Source organism: Cebidichthys violaceus, unplaced genomic scaffold (assembly GCF_023349555.1).
Source record: "Cebidichthys violaceus isolate CVI_PGR_0920_01 unplaced genomic scaffold, fCebVio1.0.p SCAF_8, whole genome shotgun sequence".
NCBI classification, from domain to species: Eukaryota; Metazoa; Chordata; class Actinopteri; order Perciformes; family Stichaeidae; genus Cebidichthys; species Cebidichthys violaceus.
The window spans coordinates 7419484-7442579 of NW_027176964.1; the positions used below are offsets into that span (position 1 = coordinate 7419484).

The 23096-nt window shown below is 40.5% G+C and overlaps 1 long non-coding RNA gene across 1 annotated transcript; it reads right to left on the reverse strand.

Moving 5' to 3' along the window:
* Window positions 1-580: 580 nt before the first annotated feature.
* LOC137892509 (uncharacterized) lies at window positions 581-21893 on the reverse strand. The gene is made up of 3 exons (XR_011105420.1): window positions 21804-21893; window positions 21306-21447; window positions 581-667 (listed from the first exon to the last, which is right to left on the reverse strand). It is a non-coding gene; the product is annotated as an uncharacterized lncRNA (long non-coding RNA).
* Window positions 21894-23096: the final 1203 nt, after the last annotated feature.

Consider the following 23096-nt stretch of genomic DNA (forward strand, 5'->3'; position numbering starts at 1 on the left):
GTATCGTGATAATGTCGTATCATGGGGCCTCTGGTGATTCCCACTTCTAGTAACAAGTTGAGAAAATTAGGAGGAGGAGGAGGAGGATTTGACTTTTCAACCAAAGGCTTTTCAGTTTATTATCAGAGAGGGAAGGAGAAAGACAGAAGGGTGCCAAACTACAGAAGATTTCGCCTGTAGGGCAGTACAGAATCCCACAACCCCATCAACACAACTGTCAAAATTTTTTGTTTTTGTTAGGAGAAGTAAGGGTGGAAGACAGAAAGAAGCAGAAAAAATGGAGAAGAGATTAGTAATTGAAATATACCTCTTGACAGTGCTTGACACTGTATATTATTAAACAGTGTGATTCGCTCTATAATTAAAAAAAGGAAATGGTCCGTATGCTAGCATGGCACTTTGAAATGTCATTTCTAAGCCCCCGACCCGCTGAACAGTAGTATCTTATAGGGAATTGTTTCCTAAAGATTTAGGTCTGGAAACGGCTTTAAATGGGCTTTATCTAAATGTCACTGTCTTATTGATTGTCGATTATGTTGCTCGTATTGATCCTGAATCTTACCTCTTCTTCGGGGTCCTTCCAACGTCCTCAGCAGCCTTGTAGCCTCTGCAGCCACCGCCCACAGCTTAGTCAGAGTATCTGCAGCTTCTTTTCCTTTTTTTCTTCCTGTGTTCAGGGGGACATGATTTCCTTCCTTAATGCTTTATAACCCTGCCACTGTCTCCAGGCAACTCAAAGGCTGTTGAGCTCGTTAAGTCTCTATCCCCTGAAGAGGCTCACTTCCTTTAAGATTTTATGCACTTCCAGAAACCTCTGCGTGTTTCTGCTGAAGATCAGATCATATTCTCACACCAGGCACTTTGAGAATAATTAGAGCGGTAATAGCGTTGGGCAGTCCGAGGCGAGCCCTCATTAAATTGCTGTTAATGTGGCTATTTGAAGCAGTTGGTTTTGACACGGCCGTAATGTCACAGAGACTGTCGTGAATGACTGTTGGAAACACCAACCTTATCTCCCACATTTTATATTTATATATTATATTTATTTCGAACAGAATACATTTAAAGGAGTCATGTGGAGCTACCTGGAATGCATTTAACCCTACTACATACAGCATCATGTAGAACACTCATATCCGCAGGGGTTTTTCAATATTAATGTATCCACTCGTGGCAACTAAAGTATGGTTACGGTACGGCTGGAAGATTGGACGGATACCTCCGGTAAAGCTAAGGAAAGGTTTACGTACAGAAGGACGGTTTAGATTAGGGACAATCGTTTGGTTAAGGTTACATAAGGTCACGATTAGGGATGCACCGATCCACGTTTTTCACTTCCGATACCGATACAGATATCTGAGGTTTAGTATCGGCCGATACCGATCTGATACCGATCCAAACATTTCCTTCAGGCTAGCTGCTATCGCTTCGCTGGTGTGTGACCCACGAAAGTTTGTTGCATTTAACATTGCACTGTGTGGCACAAAAATTTCATCCAGCCAGTGTGCTGTTAAACTTAAAAGTGATACAGGGGAAACGTCGGAGCTCCAGATGTCTGGCGTGAAACTTATTGATTTGACATCTTTTATCTCCTTCAATATGTGTTTGCACACTTTACCGTGCAGTTCAGGTAGCGCCGTCTCCGACAAATATTTTCGGCTTACCATGTCGTAGCGTGGTTCCAGGTGGTTAACTAGCAGCCGGAATCCCTTATCCCCGACAACTGAGAGCGGCTGCCCATCCATGACAATGAAGTTCAGTATCCTTTCAGTTATTTTTGTTGCCTGCACACTATTAGGTGGAAACTTTTCACCTCTTTCCTTCATCTCCTTTAAAGTTAGCTGCTTCAGGCCGCCTCCTTTTTGTTGATTCAGTTCAACGAACTGAGCGTGCTCATTAGGGTGAAATCTCTGGAGATGCTTGATTAAGTTGGTTGTGTTATAGCTTGAAGTTTTAGTGCCACCCCTTGGAACCATCGCTGCGCACGTATTGCAGGTAGCTGTCGAATGTGTTGGCTGAGGTAGTGTGAAAAAGTTCCAGATGGCTGATCCTTTCGCTCGCTCCATTTTGAAAACAATCTATGCGGCCAGTTCGCTAGCGCATGACGTTACGCAGAGCACAACGCATATAATTGGACTGAATAGATTTGCCTTTATGGATCGGTCACATTGTCACCGATACCCGATCTAGAATTTTTTCCTATATCAGGACCGATACAGATATTGATATCGGATCGGTGCATCTCTAGTCACGATGATGGATAGATAATACGAATGTCGATGTTGTCTCCACATTTCATATTTGCACTGAAGTAGGTCAATAATTCGCAGTAATCGCATATAATTACAATTCTTAGATTTGAAAAACACGTAATCCTTAGAAACAGGCCCATTACATGGCAGGTCATTTTCATCAGACAAACTGAATGAGGCTAAAATGAGTCTAGTGGAGACATCATGTAAGAAGCCATCAACAACTCAATCATTGCACTCAGAGCATAGACACACACACACATACACACACACTCATGTATATCAGGGCTTGGGTGCTTCGTTGACGTCGTCGAATGCAAATATACGCTAATTTGCATATTGTGCGTTGGCTCTGTCCGGTCAAAGGAGGCTTTCCCCCGGAGAACAAGCTGCAGCTTAAACAACTCGCCCACCATCCTTGAATGTGAAAGTTTTTTAGACAGACAACGTAATGCTCTGTAAACTCTGCACATTGGAAATGGTTTATCACAGCAGTACAACTGCTCGGCACAAACACTTTGGAAAGCGAAAGCATCCCGGATCGTTTTCATCAGGACGGCAGCAAGACAGCACAGTGTCCCGTTTACTTTAAGATACATTAAGATTATCCACATGTGGAACATGTTTCTGGTAGTAGTAGTCCCTTTCTCCATCGCCCCCATGTTAAAAGTAATTTCTGCACCCCTGCTAGCATGGTAATGTAACGTTACACCATGCCTCATCAAACATTAGCGGCTGAGAGAAAATTCCTTAAACTGTCGATACAGACTGTTGTTACAAATCACTAGGGTGGGGGGGGTGGTCGATTCTTAGATGCATCGCGATTCTCTCATGAACGATTATGACTCGATGCAGAAAACTCAATAATCGGACATTTTAAACTCAATTCTCAACATTATGATCGCCTGCAACAATTCTGTGACACAGTTTTGTCTATTCCTTACTGCTGCCCCTGAACGCAACAGAAGTAATAAACGTGCGTCTTGTTTACGTTCTAAACTAAGAGCTAAATACTAGCCGAGTTTTGGTGAGGACGGTTGAGCTTGAGCAGCCGAATATGGATACGATCTGACCGACACCCCCTGGCTTAAAAGCTAACGTATGGAAGCATTTTACGTCTTCTTCCGTCCAACTCGAAAAGGGCGAAGTGAATCACGAAGTAGATTGACACGTTTTTGACAAGGACTTGTGCCCCTACTCAGTCATTGAGAATCAGAGCTTTCGCCCTATGTTGCACACTTTGGAACCGAGATACAACATTCATCTCAACGTTTTAACGGACACAGAGAGACTCTACAACCAAACCAAAGCTAAAGTCATGGAGTCACTGAGGAAAGCGGGTCGGATGGTAGAAACACGCTATGAGTGGACGTCAGCTACCACAGAATCTTGTGTGATAGTAGTCATCACTGTATGTACAGTTTTACCACATGTTTCAGAAAGGGTTATTTTTGTATCAGAGCTGAATGCTCATTGCCTATAACATGAGGATTTGTTTGAAGAGAAGTGTGTATTATTTATTAGTGAATGAGGCAGCTTGTATTGTCAAATGACTCAGAACATTCTGAATTCTGTGATTTTACTACAAGGATGCTGCTACAGGCCTGACTTTATTTCTTTTCTTGTTGGTTCTCTTTGCAATGCTTGTAAATGTAACCCTCCAGTTGACACATCTCTTCTATTTGTTACTAATATTAAATTAATAAAAGATGATGGAAGTAAATTCATCAGTTTTTTTATTTTGAATCATTAGAAATATGCAGTGTTTTAAAAACAGCATAGCCACAGTGAGAGAAAGTAAACCATGTATACAAAAGTTTTGATGCATCAAGATGAATAAATAATTGTTTCATAATCGCATCGTAGCCCTCTGAATCAGAATTAAATCGATGTGAGGTGCCTGTGGATTCCCACCCCGACCCCACACTGATGCAAAAATAGCTGATTATCGAAACTGCATATCACTCCAATGACAAAATGAATCCATGTCATAACCATAACCAAGTTTTAAGGCAAGTACTTAAGTAAAATAATAATTCTCCTAATTCTCCAGTTCAAGGAAAGGGGTTGCTATGGCATACAAATCTATGTGTCAGCAATCCTTTTGCCTAATCTGACAACTAGGGTCAATTATCTTGTTACTTTTGTTTGTTTTTAAAACAAGATGATTGAATAAAATATTGAAATATCAGTAAGAAAAGCTTGATATTTACTTTGGGCAAATTAATCTTTATATTCATAATGACTTTAAAAATAATCTTTAGATCAGTTGATATAAAAAAATAATCATGAGGTGCAGCCCTAATATATTTACAGTATACTGTAGAGATGGAAATATCTAGTTTAGAGGTAGGATATACTTTTATGGTGTGATTGTTTTGTGATTTAGGTTAATTTAAAGATTTGATTAAAATGTACTTCATAAACGATAGTTTTCATCCATCAGGACGAGGAATCAGGGTGTTTATGAGAAGTGTTGCACAGTTTCAGGCTCCACTGACAGAAAACATCCACCAGTGAAAGTGGCCTTGAGCAGGACCCGGATTCTGCAGCCCAGAGACAGTTGTTGACATTGCTTGCTCACCTCCCTCTGGATAGGGGACAAACCGTAATTGAATTCTTACGGGATCAATGCAATAGGAAAAAAAAAAAAAAAGTCAAGCATCATGACTGCATGACTGTGGGAAATTGATAACAGAAGCATGTGAAGTAGCGGTGGAGAAGGGCTCTCACAGATACTGATAAGTCATGAGACTAAACAGTGAATATTTTGTTGCTCAAAGGCAGAATAAACCAAAATAGGCTCTGTGAAGCGTTTCATAGGAGACCAAAAGGAGAGAAAGACCTGACCACACACATTCATACATGCACTCACAAATACAAGACACAGGGCAGATATTGTGTCTTGTTCATTTTAAATCTGACAAACAGACGTTTGGTAATTTGCAGCTTTAGAGTGTTCATCATGAGATACTGTATGATAATGTTTATGTATTCACAAAACTCTGAAAGTATCCAGAGTCAAGTCCTAGAAAGTTTAGGTGGAAGAAATTCCTCCAGGTGAGCCAGAATGGACCCAAGTCAGATAACCTTGTGAACACTATAAACACAACAAAACGTATGCATAAATACTGTAAGGGGACATGGGACATTAAATACATTCAATTTAACTAGGTACCTTGAAATCCAAAATAGTACAGACCAGTGTTGCACGGACTACCGATACTAGAAAGGTACCGCAATATCCAGCCGTTAAAAACGGTACAATAACTGTTTTATTAGTACCGGTACTTTCGGAATGACTGTGTTTTAATGAGAGCCGTTGACTATTTCCTTTAAGTTGCTGTGATAAGTGATATCTGGTTGCAAATATAAAGATAACAATCAAAGAAATCACATACACTCAAGGTTAGGGGACACCAGATTATTGCCTACCATGTAATTTAGATATTAAGGCTATTTAAGCAGGATATCGCATCAAAGTCATAATTTTGGTATTGTGACAACACTATACAGACAAAAGTAACTGGAAATTTGGTTATGCTTTTTAAAATGATGCTAGCTTGTTATTTCTCCTCTTTATTCAGGAATCAGGAAAGTTTGACAGGTCCTGTGGGCCATTAGGACTTACCAAAATAATGGGGTTCTGAGCCATGCTGGTATTTGGAAATATGTCACACAGTACAAAAAGGATGTTTCACCAAAGATATTCATGTGCATGCTTTGATTAAACAAATCGCACATTTAATAAGCCAGGAATCAGGTTTTTGACTAAAGATTCTGCGTTTCTCCTCAAAAGAAAAATGTTCTATGGCGGCTTTGTATAAATAATGAAACAGTGAATAATACTCGATATTGGAAACCATCGACTGAGCCTGCCAGTGTTCAATGTGGGCAAGAAAAATGAAGCGAAATGTTTCACTGCTGTGGTCACTGACAAGTAAAATGTTGCGCTGTCAGCAGGATTAGGTCAACACTGGGGCTGCCAGGAGAGTGGCACATTAATTAGTGCTGTTGAGCATCGCAGGATGAAATCTGTTTTCTGAAACGCAGCCATTGATCATAATCTATCTCAAGTCACAGCGAGTTCCAATCTTTGACTCCTTTTACAGTCACAGTCATCTGCATCTGACACAAAAACAAATGAATGTTGTATTCAAATGTGCATACATTTCAGGGAGAGAAAACAAAACTCTAGAAACACGTTTTTATATCATCTATGTAGCCAAATCCAATCTCCAGACTATAAAAAAAATGTGCTGCAATGGTTATATGTATCAAAAGTAAAGTATGCTTACAGTATATAACCAGCATGTGTATTTTGGTTTTCCTACAGACAAATTATGTCAGACCTATTTTTCAGTCTGATCACACCAGAAAGCAACACTGTTACTCATCCTGGGACACATTATAGAACGATTCAACAATGTTTTTGTGCATGTTTGACATATCCATTTTCATACACAATATCATTATTCAGTCTCGCCTGAACAGCTGTGTGATCTTGGCGGTTTCTTCCTTTGTACTCACCAACATGGAATTTAAACATTCTCCGCCATAACCCTGCCTTTAATCTCACATAACAGCAAGAATGTACTGTACTTTTTTTGTTTTGTAGGTAGTATCTTTGTAGTTTTTTCTGATTCTTTTCCTGTTCGGTTTGTGTATTGCTCCTACGACGTTACACTGAACATCAAATACTTCTTTGTGAATCTGTGGCTTACATTTGTTTACAAAACTGAGGGGGGAAAAACTTGATGGCAACACACAAACGTCTCCGGCGGCTCCCGACAGCTCCGGAATCAAAGTTCATCCCAGATCACTCATTTCAGAGGTATGTGAGTGGCATTGCTATTAAAAAAATATAGAATTTCAAATGAAATTAGTCTTCATCTGTTTTCCCCAGAAGCGGTTTCGTATTGTTCTGCATTTCTAATTAAGAATACAAGCCATTAGATGAGGGCAACTGAGTGTAGTTGTCAAATTCGAGAAGCTCTATGGTGCTGATGGAGACAGAGAATAATGATATTCCCAACAGACGTAAGGGAGGAGGCAATCTGTGTACTGCTTTGCCCCTGCAGCTTAATGGCGATACTATTGGCAAGATATAACGGACACAAAAGTACACTTATTATCTGATTTTCAATATCTTCCTCTCTAATCAATACCAAGAGATACCAGTGAGTTTTGAGCAAAAAAACTTTGCGTTAAAATTTAAAAACGAAAATATGAGTGTTGTTCTGTGACTGTATCTGCATTACCAGATATGCAAGTGATGCAGAGCACACCAGGGGATGCCTGGAGACTTTGTGCTTATCGCTATCATTACGGAGATAGTGTGCAATCACTGTGGCTACATTACCAGGGGACTGCTGTCATGCATCTCTTTGTGACAACCTCGCCGGTGCAATTCCGTTTGATTACTTGCTATTCACATTATAATTTAGCCCGTTCACAACTCGTAGAGAAACGCATCTATTATGATAAAACCGAGGATGATGAAGAGTTTAAACAGTTGATTGCTTCGATTATTAGGCCTAATTAGATCATCAGATTCCCGTGTCATGAAAAAAAAATCACTTGTGGCTATTTCCGCAGCTTGGAAATGTTTTTGAACACTTTCATATTTCATGCCTAACACCGGAGTCTCAAACCCTCTTCAGGCGACCTGATGTGATTCTACTGTGTCAAACCTATTTCTTTATTAAAAGCTGTCTGTGCCGCACCTTTCCCAGGGCTGTGCAGTCTGTCACCCAAACGGAGCGTGTCCATCTGTCCCTTCCCATTTGCGCTCTGTTGTTCTCTTGCCACGGCCGTCATGTAACGCAGGCGATGGTTGACAGCTGTTTGCTGATTCCATGCCACAGCTTATTTCCTCTGTCTGTTTGTTTTGATGTCAGCATTCAGCGGGATCGGCGGGTGAGTCAGCGCGCCTCTGTTTCAAGGCCCACTCCTGACATCAGGACGCAGACACGGCAAAGTAGTTGGTCTTTTCCCCGACACGTCGGACCAATTCAAGTTCACCGTCGCGAAAACTTGCAAGACCGCCTGTATGAGTTTATCATCAGGGTGATCACAATCCAGCCTGTTAAAATAACTTAATGGTGCTCAAAGTGCAGCATCTAAAAGAGTGTGTATGATGGAACACACTCATCTGGTACGTCTATTTGTCAAAAAAGTTTAAACCTTTCAAAATGTTAGCAGCTCTATGATGTTAGCTACATGCTAACATCAGCATGCAAACACGCTCACAATGACTATGCTAACATGCTGATGTTTAGCAGGTAAAATAGCATATTCAACGTTTGAGGTAATATGCTAACACTAGCACTAAATACAAAATACAGCTGAGGCTGATGAGAATGGCATTAGTGTTGCTAACTAAATGTTGAGGTAATGATGGTGCTAGAGGTCAGGGGTTTACCAAAGTTATTGTAATTTCGTGCTGAGGGGAGACATCAGTGTCCGTCACAAATTTCATGGCAATCCCTCGAATAGTTGTCCAGACATTTCACTCACATCCAAAAATGTCAGCGTGCTGGTGGCTTTAAAAGGAAAGGTCAGGGGATCATTAATGTCAATAGGACTCATACTCTGGGAATCAATTTCTGTATTTTGTGCCAATCCGTGTTGGAAATGTTGAGATTTTCCACCCGGCTAAGTAAAAAACCTTGACCTGCTGGTGGCGTTAGATGGAAAGTCAGGGGACAGCCGTTATTATGATTCATCCTCTGGGGACCACGACTGTCTGTCCGAAATGTCATGGAAATCCATCCAACGGTAGTTGAAACATTTGAGTTTGGACCAAAATGATGGCTAAAAGCAGCTTCCTTCATGTCAAAAGATATGTAAATAATATGAATATTTTTCCCCTTTGCAGTGGCAGGGCTGCTTTCTCTGCTTACTTTGGACAAAAACATTCTTTTTCCAACTCTTTGCACTCAGCTTGCATTCTGTTGTATTCAGCTTGTAATTGTAGAAGTCATCACTGACATCAAGGACTAACGGAGCTCCCAGATATTTAAAACATTTAAAAAGGTGGAGGCCCAAGGTAATATTTAAAACTGCATGTGACTGGATTTTTTATGACTGTTGTTTTCAGAAAAGGCTCTACAGCACACTTGCTACCCACTCTATTAAGTTCACATTCTCATTTACACAAACAGTTTGCTCCTCCAGACAGCCAGTCATACTGTATATGAATAATGCATGAGCGTAAATCATGCAAACAGGGTTGGGAGGTTCAGAAACTCTTGGTTATCAACTAAATGGTAGAGTGGGCAGGATGTGATCCAAGCAACTTTAAATGTGGTGTGATGTCTGATCCCAGATGTGCTAATTCCAACATAAACACATTCGCTATTCTGAGCAGTTCACTCACCGCGGTGACTTCAGTTTAATCAGAAAGGTGCCATGAGCAGAAAAAATATGAACAAGTAAACAAGAGAGCTTCCAGTCAGTGACAGGCACGTGGACAAAAAGGCCTTGTTGCCAGGAGAGGCCACAGTCGAACAACAAGATTTGTTCAAGCTGACAGATGGCCCGGCGCAATACAAGTAACAGCTCAGCACCGCAGTGATGTGCTGGAGGGCATCTAAAAACTAGTCAAATCTCAAAATGGATGGACCACAGCGGCAAAAAACACCACGCCATTTTCCACTCAGCTCACAACGAATGACAGGACGCCATGGTGGGGATGTCATCACCGCTGCACGGCAGGAAGCGCTGCCCGGTCCGAAGGGATCGAGGTCTGTGTTGCAACACGGTCGTGGCAGAGTGCCAGTTTAGCATAAACTGCATGAAGCCATGGACAGGCTGCTTCTAGTGCTCCTTGATGCACGTTGGTCCATTTAGTGCCAACTGAGGGTCATTTTAATAACATAGCGTACCTGACAAACAACGTCTTCTCGTGTCTACAGCCTACCTATTTTATTTTTTTTCCCCAGCAGTACAAAGCGTCGTATCATCTGAAGACAGTTACAGAAACATTGCAGCGTTGCCAGCCAGCCCCCCCCCCCCCCGGACCTCAACCCCACAATCCAACCTTTTGGCTTGAGGTGAAACTGAATGTTTAAAGCATGAATATTCCACAAAGTTGTTTGTGTATTCAGACAGGACCGAAAACCCCCTTCCGGTTCTAAGACCATAAAGGAGTGTCGAGCACAGATACAGATGAGACAGAACAATGATTCAATCCTGCTGAAGTCCAGTGCAAAGCCTCATAAATTCTACACATTTTACAACATGCACTGCACAGCAAACTGAAATGTTTGCTTTTAAAGAAATGAATTACCTGACCACGATATGAGGGCGAGTATTTCTGTATTCGGAGTCCATCAATTGGATATGTTTGTACTAACGTTAATGGTTGCTGGCCAGTTTGTTTTGGGTTTCATCAACACCAAGAGCTTTAATTAAAAGCTGTGGTTTGTGTGGTGACTATTTCAAAATGATAGATATTTCTCCGTGAAAAATGTCTTGTATTCACTCGCATTCTGTTCAGAAACTGTCCTGGTTATACTCGTATGTCAAGCTGCTATATTCACAGCTCACTGAAGGCTTTTCTATGAATATGATGACGACGAGGTGTGAAAGGTTGAGGCTTATTGTTACAGGAAATTTAGACTGCAGCATAACTGACATTTCTTCATTACACGGTACTGCCGTCAATCTCGGGTATGAATGTGTCTTTTGTTGACAAACAGATTTCCTGAATAGGCCCAAATAAATGATTCTCTATATTGCGGGGAGAAAAGCAAAGAAGAAAAAAAAGAAACCAAATCTTTTGAACGTACCCTTGCATCTTGACAAAGGCCTTGGAAAATGAAAGTGAACTCGACTTGTCTTTCACAATAAGCACAGCTAGTCCATCTAGAGCCACTCCCTGACGAGCTGCACATCAGACTCATTAGACTAACGTCCGCTGCATCTAGAGGGGCATTCGGTTATTACGGGGTGGAAATGTAGCGTTTGCACTTCTTTAATGCTGGCTGCTTAATGCCGATAATATTATTATACTGACTTCGCCACGCGGAGGAAGAAGTCACATGAAGTTATAGCAGAACAACAAACCCTCAGGCTGCAAGTGACAGCTTCCTTTGATTTAAAGATGTATATTGAGAGTGGATAATCAGACTTGTTTTGCTTATTTTCTGTGTAGTGCGTTATCATAAGGAACAGTCAAAACTATACGATTACAACCTGTGGACTTAACCCTTCACCACTTCAATAAGCACACCATTAAGACTTTTTCTACTGCTTTGTCAATGCCCATCTACTTAATGCTGGTCTCATTGCCATAGCAGTGTAGTTATATTAAGCTGCAGTCTCTATGTTATTCTTATATTATTCTTATATTTCTTTACTAACCCTTACAAACTCGCTATTTTTCCTATCCCCTGTGCTGCTGGTCTAGAAACCCGCCACCAACCCCAGCTCCACCTTCCAGCACACACTTTAAGCCATTGTGGCAGGCTTCCGACCTCCTGCAGAGCGCTCAGCCAAGGTCTGCTCCAGCCCTGGACCATCCTGGCGGTAGAGTTTGCATTTTGATAAGTCTGCATCATAACTTCTCTCCTCTTATTTGCATTTTGTATATGCTTAGCATAGACTCTTGGGGTTTGCTTGTTTTCATTTATTTACTGTATTTTTTAGTTGAAAACACCTAGCTAGCTTGCTAGTTTGCTAATTGCTGTACAGGAGGCACAGTAACACTAGCGAGGGACGAGATGTGCATCCATTTTAAGTGAACAAAATCTATTTATTTTTTAACCACTCTCAGATGCTGCCTTTATTAGCGCTTGTATTGCAGAAGCACACCTTATATAACAGATAGTAAAAAAGTTTCTGTTCTCCAACTTCCTCCTTTTAGTGTTTTAAATCAAGAGACAGGTCAGTTACAGCAGATTAAGTCCTCTTTAGCACAGCCAAGAAAATCATTTCACTCCCCTCATAAATGAGAAGGGATCTTATGGATCTACTGGCACGGACCATTTGTGAAAACATATTGTAGTATAACGTAACATATTATACACATTTCATCCCAAAGTGGTGCAGAGTCGGCTATAAATGGGCAGATTGGCAGAGAAATATATAATATATAACGGATATATAGTCACACAAAAGAGAGTCGGATTCTAATGGAATATTCCCACTGTGCAACTTATTACTGAAAAATGTATTCTTCCACAAATAACCAATTTTTCTTCTTTATCATGCAGCACATTGGACACATATAGTGCTAACTGCTCTCTTAATGAACTCATTACTTGTCCGCACGCTTCAAAGCCGTTTGATTTACTGTCGCTTTACATCTTTCCCCAGTGGGTTTGGTTTCTTGTAACATTAAAATGGATTTTACTAATGTTCTTTCTGTGTAGCAGCTCTTACAGGCTGCTGTATCATGGCTGCTACTGTATCCTTGCAAGCACAACATGTCTGTCAATTACACTATTGCTTGCGACATGAGTACTTTGGTCTCATTCAGAACGTCTACAGATCTCCTTCATTTATGTTTAACGTGGAGAAATGGCTTCACAATCCAAACATCAGAGATGGTTGTGCAAAATTCATTCTAATGACGTTCAAGTCACTGGAGTGCGGGACAAAAACGTGCGCGTGTTGCCTGAAAGGTGAAACACGAGCATGCACAGCCATGAGCTAATAATGCACTTCTGAGAGAGGGGTATGTTAAACTATTAATTACGCTGGTTTTCCACAACATGGTAATCTATGAGGAACTTAGGTGGATTTCTTGCGTGGTGCACAGGATAGAATGTGGGGAAGAAAAATATTACATCACATGGGGACAGATATAGTTCTTTTTTTAAGTAACCTGTAATGACACCAATTGTATGACTGCATGCTGCTTTGTAACAGGTCAGTCGTGGTCTGAGGATGCAGGTTTGGAAGTCAGCCACGCTGAAGCCTTGTTTGCAGCTTCAAAACATCCGACGTGCTGTGTGTCAGGGCTCTCAGGAGGGCAGCATGTTAAGGCCTGGGATGGGGCTGTCTGAGCTGTACTTTGTTTTTGAAGGGCAATTGTAGCACTGCACTTTTGGGCCAGTCAGCAAAATCCTTAAAGTGCAGGAAAGCAGCAGTGGGATGCAGCACTACCACAGTCAGTCAATTAGTTCAGAGGTTTCAACAGTTTGAATATGCTACGGAATGTACAGCACAAATGAGAACAGGTGACTTGTGCAACGTCTCTACCTAAATAACAAGGTATGTCACACATTGGGTTTGCCTCATACTCACTGCTGATAGAATGAACTTTCAGGATTTGATTTCAAATTTCCATAAAAGCCATGTTAAACAACCTCCAGGTCACAGGCAACTCCAGGGTTTAAGCTGTTCTGCTTTGCTGCTGAACATTTGCCAGCTTTATTGATTCACTTCTGAGCCCAGAGGAAAAAGCTCAGTATTTATGCAATTTAAAAAGCATACAATTCTGTGATTTCACCTGGTCATTGTAGACTTAAAACAAATTAGTGAATGGTCGAGCATAATATGCTAAGCACAATTTTCAGCCGGTGGCCGTTGTTTCGCACCAAGAGCACGATGATGCACATATTGATTTTGCTGCGAAGTACAAACTCAGAGGGAGTATTCAAACAAAAGGTCAAGAAAAATGAGATGGAACTTTCTTATTATAATTCTGACATTACCCATTTTGTTCAGAGTCATGAACTGAATCCTTAGTAACCACTAGTCCCAAGAGAATAATGCAACACTTTCAGTTCGTAAGTGCTTCAAGGACACTCTATCCCACTTACTTGTGAATTGAGGTAGTTATTATCGTTACAATTACGACATCATATAGGACAATGTGTTGGTGGGGAAGTCATACTGGAGAGGTATTAATACAATACATCTTCTTTATGTGTTAAGTTTAAAGGCAGGAGGAGACAGCATAAAGGGAAGAGAAGGATCACTGGTGCCTGCTCATTGAGACTGCTTTTTGGAATATAAATACAGAACAGGCTCTTCCCTTGATGAGGATAATTATACTGCTTTTTCTTCAATCAGCTTCCCAGCTCAGCATGGGACCCAGGAGTCTAACTCGGATACATTTTTCATAGCCTTTCAACGGCATTCAGCTCCAGCCAAACCGACATGAGAGGAACAGGATACTTAGCTAACCCAAATAAACAGCGTCGGTGTGTACAAGCCAACAGCAGGACGAGGCGCTGAGTGTGTTGCAGCTCTCTGATACTGTTTTCCTGAAGAGACGGGATCCTCTACTCGAAACCATCATGTGCCATTGCAACGCGTCTTGTTTGTTTCATCCGTGATCCGTTTGCCTCTTCCCTCACACCACACTACTGTCTCTCTTTCTCTACAGGTTGTCAAAGTACCTCGGGAAAGAGTGAGATCAGCTACTAGATGCTACTACAGCCGATCGGGAGAAAAAAATCTACTTTAGAATACTTCAAATCTCTCCGGGCACCGCCATAACTGCCCTTCCACAGTTGCCAGGTGTAAACTAGATAAAGTTACAAGAAGATATTAACAGGTGAACTAACATGTGCTGCAGTGTGAGGAAAAATAAAACTGGTAAAAGGCAGGAATTGGTATCAGTACAACAGAGGAAAGAGCTTTTCTTTCTTCCATCGTCTCTTTATGCTTCAACATTCAACAACAATCAATCATAATAGAGGCGGACATTATGAACCACTGAAGCCCTGGACAGTGCACACAGGTCAAACCCCTGTGTGTCATTTAGCAGTCACTGGATTCTCAAGCTTGTAAAAAATGTAAAAAAGGCAAACAAAGCTGTTGTATGGTCAGCTATACAAATACAAAGACTTGTCAATCAAAGCCTAATTTCATCATTTCAAAAGTATTGCTCCCAATCTCATATACAGCACATTTAATTGTCCTTGTACACTTTGTAGTGTACATAAAAAAGTAGTCTTCACACAGAAATTCTTCCTTCAGCTTTCATTTACTCATCTGAGCGGTTCACGTGTCTTATAGAGGTCACATCTAATCATACGCACACACGCCACCATGATTATTTAAAAGAACATTTTCCCATTTTTGTGAAGTGTGGCTTTCATTTTCTTGTAACATAAAAAAAAAAAAACGAAATAGAAAACCACTGCGTACAATTACTCTCATTTGTTTTGACATCCTTCCTTGTGCTATGTATAGATTGGAGAGTGTTGCCATAATGTGTTGCCATGTGGGAAGAGTCACGAAGCCAAGGGGCTAACAGTGGAGCCAGTCAAAGCCAAAGTCAGAGCCATGTCCGCCCTTCACATGCACTCCCCAATACACACATCAACAAGCCCACAGTACATTTTCAGCCACTGACTTTCATTGCAAATGACTGCTCTCTGAATGTTTCCAGGCAAAAAAACGTTCCTCACAGAAAGCGGGTTACATATCATGCATCTTTACAGATTTATTAAAGGTAATGAAATCCGTGATCTATATGCTCATCATTCCCTCCCTATTTTTTGCCAGAAAAGCAGGTTTTAGCCCATAAATTTGAGTCTATATACAGTAGCCTGTGCCTATGGAGCATGAAGAGGAGGGTTTACTCCTGCAGGGACCGGCCTTTGGCAGGCTCACTAATGGGATATGGTCCACAGCTCCACCTGTTCCAATGAATTTCTCTCCGTGGATCAGCTTGACAGTATCACGTGAGAGAGCCTGCAATTGGGAGGTAATGGGGAGGTAGTGGTTTGAGAGACAGCAACGATCATCCCTGATTTCATGGATATTATTCCAGCAGCCATTTAAAAATCAAACATCACCACTACTCTCTCCAAAGGGGGGGAGGAGGCAAGACGGTGAAAAATGACAAAAGGCTTCAAGGACAAGAACCAAGCAAAAGGGCCCTGACAGCCTAACTTGTCGTGGTTTTCCAGAGGATGCAGTGGTGTCAAATACGATTATTTCTTTTTTTTTTGCCCACAACAGAGTGACAGTGTGGAGAATTCCTCTGGCTATTCTGTTCCAGAAGGGTATCTCTGCACATTAAGTAACCTATATTATGTACAAACAGTGTTTGACAGGTAATTATTAAGACAATAAAATGTAGAGGAAAAGTTGCACGCATGCGAGCGCAAAAGGCCAAGTCAAGCCTGCAGTGTGCCTTTCACCCCCGCTTGATGCTCATTTGAAATATAAATCATTTTCATTTCAACACTGAGCCTGACTTATCTTTTCAAATACACTGTACATTCGTGGCAGTTTAGTGCAAATCCATCTTGATAATTGTCATATGCCGAGTGGAGTGTGGACAAAGTGAAACACGGTCACGCACCACCCAACATGTCCTGAGAACATTTTGTCACGTCGGCATTCACACCCTCCGTGTACTTTAAACAATGTAAAGTGAAAATATGCTCTTTTGAGCAATACTGCAGACCGTAGTGACAAGGGGGATATAATCTAGCGAATGGGATCATTAAAATGAGCATTAATAATGAATGGGACTCTCAATCTAGTCTTGTCTTATCCTTCACTATATTTATTGTAGCCTTAGCTAATAACTCTACATTTATGGCTCCTTTTTATTCATTTGCATATTGATTTTGTGTGTGTGTGTGTTTGTGAGTGTATGCATGCCTGTGCGTGTGTGCTTGTGTGTGCATGTGTGTGCGTGTGCGTGTGTTACCTGGGGGTGCTTGTTCGCTAATAGAGTTCTTTAGTCACAGATCTGTGTGACAGGTGGCCCTGCTGGCCTCTAGTGTGTGCTCAGTACAAGTGCTCTCCTGGGTGAGAAGCTGTCACATCCACTTACACAAGGGAACAATTTCTCAGTACCCCTTTCTATAAAACACAACTACCTTCTTCCAAAATACGGACCACTTTTACCGTTTCACAATTTCAAATTCACAACTCAACCTCCCCCGTCTCTCAGCAGCACGCAAGCACATGCGGCATTGCCTGATGTGTCCACAAAGATCCCCGACAAAATATCAATACCCCGTAAAGTTCATCGGGGAGTCTGCTACTGCAGTGTATTGAAATTTGCTGAAATATAACTGGCACAGATGCATGTCTCCATGCTCGTGTCTGGAGGATATTTTGGCTTTCACTTTTGACCATACAGTAACTACACACACACACACACACACACACACACACACACACACACACACACACACACACACAAAGTAGCCTACAATGCACTATGTGTGTGTCTATGTTGGAGAAAACAGTGTGAGGACCTTTCTGTGTTATGTTCTATGCTGCGAGAGCTGTCTCAGCAGAGAAAAGTTGGTTTTTTTTTCTGTGCTTTATACTTGGCAGTTGAACCATGAGGGGAAGAAAATGTCATTTTTGTTCTGCATCAACTATATGTCACCACAGGGAAATATTCCTCCTATGCATGCTCTCCAAAACATCCACTGTAGGCTACCAATTATGCAGTTTGAACTCAGGCATAAAGGAGAAAAGAGACATCTGAATTTATGAGTTACTGCTGCAGCCCTATAACTGTGTTACATTATCTTATTCAAATGAAGACATTTCTGGTGAGGTATACCTCGTCTGATTACTGGCTGTATTGAAGGTTCTAGGGTGATGTGAAATGACACTGGGGATTAAACAGCTGGTTACATTTTGATTCGAAGGCTTTAACGTTGTCAAATATATCGATTTTTTGACACACCACTGTTTGTTTTCATTTATGTAAAAACAATTTAATTATTGTTAATGTTTACTCAAGTCATTCTGCTCTTCTCTGCTACTAGCAAAGAAAATAAGTCATTGTTGTTATGTTATCGCCTTGTTATATTGATCTTTTAATAAAAATCTAAATATTTACTCAAATGTCTGTACGGTAAAGTAAACATAAGGCTACCGCCAGCAGCCGGTTAGCTTAGCACAAAGACTAGAAACCGAGGGAAACAGCTAGCCTGTATCTGTCCAAAGCAAACAAAATGTGCCTATCAGCAGCTCTAAAGCTCAGTGATGAACACATTAAAGTAATTTGTTTAATGCGTGCAAAAACTGAATTGTAAAAATGTGTTATGGCCCTTTAAGTGCCAAACTATTTCTTGTATGCCTTGTATGTGTCATATGTACCCCAGTTAGCTACCTTAGCTAACAATGCCCCAAACCAACAGCTTGTTAGACTAACACTGAACTGACTTTTTAAAGGTCCAGGATTTGGAGTTCAATGTACAGTAGTGTATAAAACTAAACCCTTTTAGTATTCACTGTGCTGTACTTATACTATTACCCCTCTCAAGCCATTATTGTATGCATACAGACAGTGATTGTCTGAATTATCACACGCTGCGATTTTGACACAACCGCAAAGCCGTCATCCTGTTAATAAAGGGATGAGACTGATAGAAATGTAAATAGCCTCAGAGAGCTGGCAGGGAGCTCATACTGTGACAGTACATCCACCATTAAGTTAATATTATATAATGCCACTGTGGTTGTCACTCAGAGTGGAAAGCTGTGGGTCTGTGTGGAATCTGTAGGTCTCATGTGTTTCAAAGCACACTGGCACCATCCTGAGGCACCACACAGGTACTGCATCAGTTTAAGAAAGATCAGCAGTTATTCCTCAAGCCTTGTTGTGAGAAAGGAGGAAAAAATACTCAAAATATAGAAAGGGAAACTAATCAAAAGACCTAATTTGTGTTACACTTATTAATTATGATTGTATCAAATTGTTAACTTAACAAATTCCACTCTTATTCCATTTACACTGATTACATTGATTGTGTATGTGGGACTTTTAACTGCTCTCTTTTTATCAACAAAAAAAAAAGGATTCTGCAGCCAAAGGTATATATAATACTGTTTTAAGAATTATTTTTTCTCTCTTGTGATAATTGACTCAACATAAATACTGGTTAAAATGCATTCTTTTTCACATTCTTGTAAGTTTTTACAACAAAGTTATTGACATATCATCATCCCGGCAAACAATATTGCATAATGGATAATAAGCTCAATAAGTGTGTTGCCGGACTTGATGTTTTTTGGAAGTGGGGCTTCTGTATCCTGCATTGGGGCGATAAATCTATACTGTAAACAATGCACACACAAACCCTGCATTCTCCATTTACTACACATGAACTGGTATTTGTTGAAAGACAACATGCAGTCAGAATATCTGCCCTTCACACATACTGCAGACCATGTGTACCGTCTGCTAGAATGTGCCAAGAGTTATGTTGAAATCAAAAAATAAGGTGAGATGCCACAGATATATATATATATATATATATATAATATTCTAGTTAAATAGATACTTGTACTGAGACTCCATCCTGATTATTTCAGTGATTTAATACTGCACTTCCATAAGGTTTGGGTACTTTCTTGAGAAAGACAAATGGTCCAAATTGATTGCCTTTATATTACTTCCTCCCTGACTGAGTAGCACCCCCCATGATGAGTGAATGGATCCTTCTGTGTAACAAACAGGTGTTGTGCGGTCAATTCTCTTACTCTTTCTAGTTAATTTGCCTTTGGCGTGTTCTCTGGTTTAATCATTGGTTTGATAGTCTGGAGCTCAGGACATCTGTTGCCCTGTGGGCAGTTCATGCAAGTCTCCAGTCTGTCTTTCAGGCCGCTAGGCGGCTCTACATTCCGTCAGCAAGGTGATAGAAGAAATGAGCAAGTGATATGTTTCTTTCTGCAGGCCCGACTCCAACGTGAGTCTATTTTTGGAAAACGAAGAGGAATAAAATGTTTCCAGCACTGAGCTGATGAGTGAGTGTCCATCCGAGAGTAGATGGGTGTACCGAGTGCAATGAAAAGGACGTGCTTGGCACTGAGGCTAAAGAAGCAATGCTCAATGGCTCTTCACAAGAGGCTACTTTATTAGTGGAAGTACACTAACAAAGGGCTGCATCAATGAATAACATGCATAGAGAATCAAAATATTTAATTTAATTGGTGGGAGGAGCTACCAGAAAAGTTTAATTTGTAAAAAAAACATGCTCTACTCCTGTCTTGTTAGGGAGACTCCATGGGAGACATTACAGTAAAATACAAGAAGGAGAAGAACCTTTCAAACCAGTAACAAAATGCAGACAAAGGCCCCTATCACTGGAAGCACATTGTCTAAAGTGCATTGTCTTATTTATTGTCCAACAGTCAGGCTGATTGTAATCTTTCCAATCAGCTCGAATGGCCCTTGTTCTGTGTAACAACATGTCCTTCAGTTCCCCCCTTTTATTGCACCACCCTTAGGATTTGCCCTTCATGCAAGACAAAATCCAAAATGAATTGACAGCATCATTAGGTGGTGCTTTGTAGTGTCTGAGGTTGGTGATACTGCTATAAAACAAGAAGTTGATGTTTTCTAAATGGGGCTCCCTTTTCCTCAGTGACCAGCCCAGAGTAGAGACAGAGCAGAAAGTGTGTATGACACTAAAGGGTGTTTGGCGTTTCCCCGATATGCTGGCCTTGGTAATTTGAGCACTAGTGTGACATTTCAGACTCAACATGGACGAAGACAGAGGAATAAAGAGAGCGTTTGGGGCTTTGGCGCAGCACTACCTTGCAACACTTCTGGTGTAAACAAGTGATTATAATCCCTCTTAGCTTTGATACCCTTGAAGATGTTTGGCACAATGACAAACAGGGATGGAAAGAGAAATAGGATATCATACGCAAGTAAAAGTACTGTTACCTTTACTCAAGTAAAAGTAGGTCAGTTTAAATGTACTCTGAGTAAATCATACTCTGCATCTGATGCTACTATCAAATAATTAAATAACACCATTTGTAAAATAAATTACATTTCTGGCACTTTACTGCATTTGCATAACCACCTTCATCAATGTAGCCTTCTTACAACAATCACTAACGAAGACAAAATTCAAACAATTAAACAAAAATTACATAAAATAAAAAGTCCATGGACACCATGGCGGGTGCAACAATATTAAGTCACATAAATGAAATGGGCTTTTTACAGCATTAACAGAATACCACATCACCAACTCAGAGATATACAAACAGTATAAACCCACGGCTGAAGCTACAAACACATATTAAAGCAAAAAGAGTTTTTGTACACCACGTACTTACAACGAACAGAGTGTGTGTTGTAGCATCACTCACATGCTGGATGTCATTCAGTGTGAGTCTCGCGCACCATGATGTCCACCTCAACCTGCTCCAGGTTCAACTCCTCCACTCGTTCAGTCTCAATGCAGAATACAGGTGAAGAAATGTACTCCTAGATCAGACTGAGCCGTGAGAACTAGGTTAAAAGAGGAAAAAAGAAAGATAAAGATTCAATACAATGAAATGCATGTATGTACGCAGGTCGCAGCATTACTTGCAGTTTAACTGCAAATTTGAGTAGTTTGCTCACTTATAAAAGTGTAAAGTTAGCTTAAGTTACACACTACAAACACTCACATAGCATATGTAAATGATGTACTTGAAATAATTAATCAAAAATATAACTGTAACATTATACTCATACAGTTGTTAGGCAATTATACAAGTGATATTACAACCTAGCTAGCTAAATACGCTATGGCTAGGCTAACTTTATGTAACATTAACGTGATTACTTTTACCACATAGAAATTAACTAAAACTCCAACATACCTTGTAGGTCGGTTCCTACTTAAGACTACTTAATTCGCCATTGTTCTTGTCCTCTTTCTTCCAGGTTGTAGTGTATGTATACAGTCTACACCTAATATTTAAACTTTGCTGGAGAGCGCCAAGCTCCGGCACCTGCGCACTTCGTGTTGATTAAATGTGACGCGGGAACACTAGATGGGCAGTCGTTAGTTCCGCCTCTTGGAATGCGTTATTTTAGGAAAAAACAGCGAGGAAGAAACTTAGAAACTAAACTGACAATATGAATATGGTGCAGTTACGTAGTCCACTCAAGCTTTCTATCCCACTGTGCTCCTCGAAGCTTTCACTCATTTTAGGCTGAAAGAGGCTCTGCAGTCCCATCAGGTATTATGATCACAAACAGCAGAAAGACCTCATCAGATAAATAATAGTGTTTTTGTTTAAATCATTGTGGGGAAAGTAGGCTTAATAAAATAAAATACAACTTTTTGTTTTTAATTCTAAATAATATATATCTATTTTTTCAGTTCAAGTACACAAAAACAACTTTGTCAAACTTTTAATTTATGTTGCAACTTGCACTTTGATAAGGGCAACGTTTTGTAGAGCAAATCATCCATTGCCTGTGTGGCATGAATATTATGTATAAATATTGCTTGTATCTAGTCAGTTGACGTTAAAGATGTTGATGTTTGGGCTGATTTATTGTGAGTAATGCTTCTGAAGGATAATTACCTTGATTATACCACACATTATTCACAGGGATTTGAATATAATTGTCTGACCTCGGCCTAAACAAGAGCATTTTGACATCTGGAACAATGTCGATGGTGAGGCAAGAGCTATAACTCTATATAATAACATATTGAGCATATTGGTCAATACAGGAGTTGTCAGTGGACATCTTGGTGGATTTCTCTCTCTCTCACTCTAATTCTACAATAAGTGTAGCACCAATGATTTTTTTTTTCCTCATCAGTGATGAATAGCAGCGTTGCCAACTCATGGTTTTGCCATTGAGACGTCCAGATATCTTCAGCCGTATTAGTGTTAACTCTCTCAACTGGCAGTACTGACAGCAGATTGTAAACTCCAACTGAACCCAAAGGACTAACACCTTGTGGAAGAGTTGGTTTATAATCAGAAATTCGGTTTGAATGCTTTCCCCGTAAATATTTTCTTTCCCCTCTAATGCTGATGCTAGCAGACATCCCATTTCCTTCGCTTTGAGAGTTGAGGCTGATGGTTTGCAGCATCTGCAGTAGGCTCCTGTGGGTTTCAACCTGACAGCTTGTCTCCACGAAGGCTTGGTAA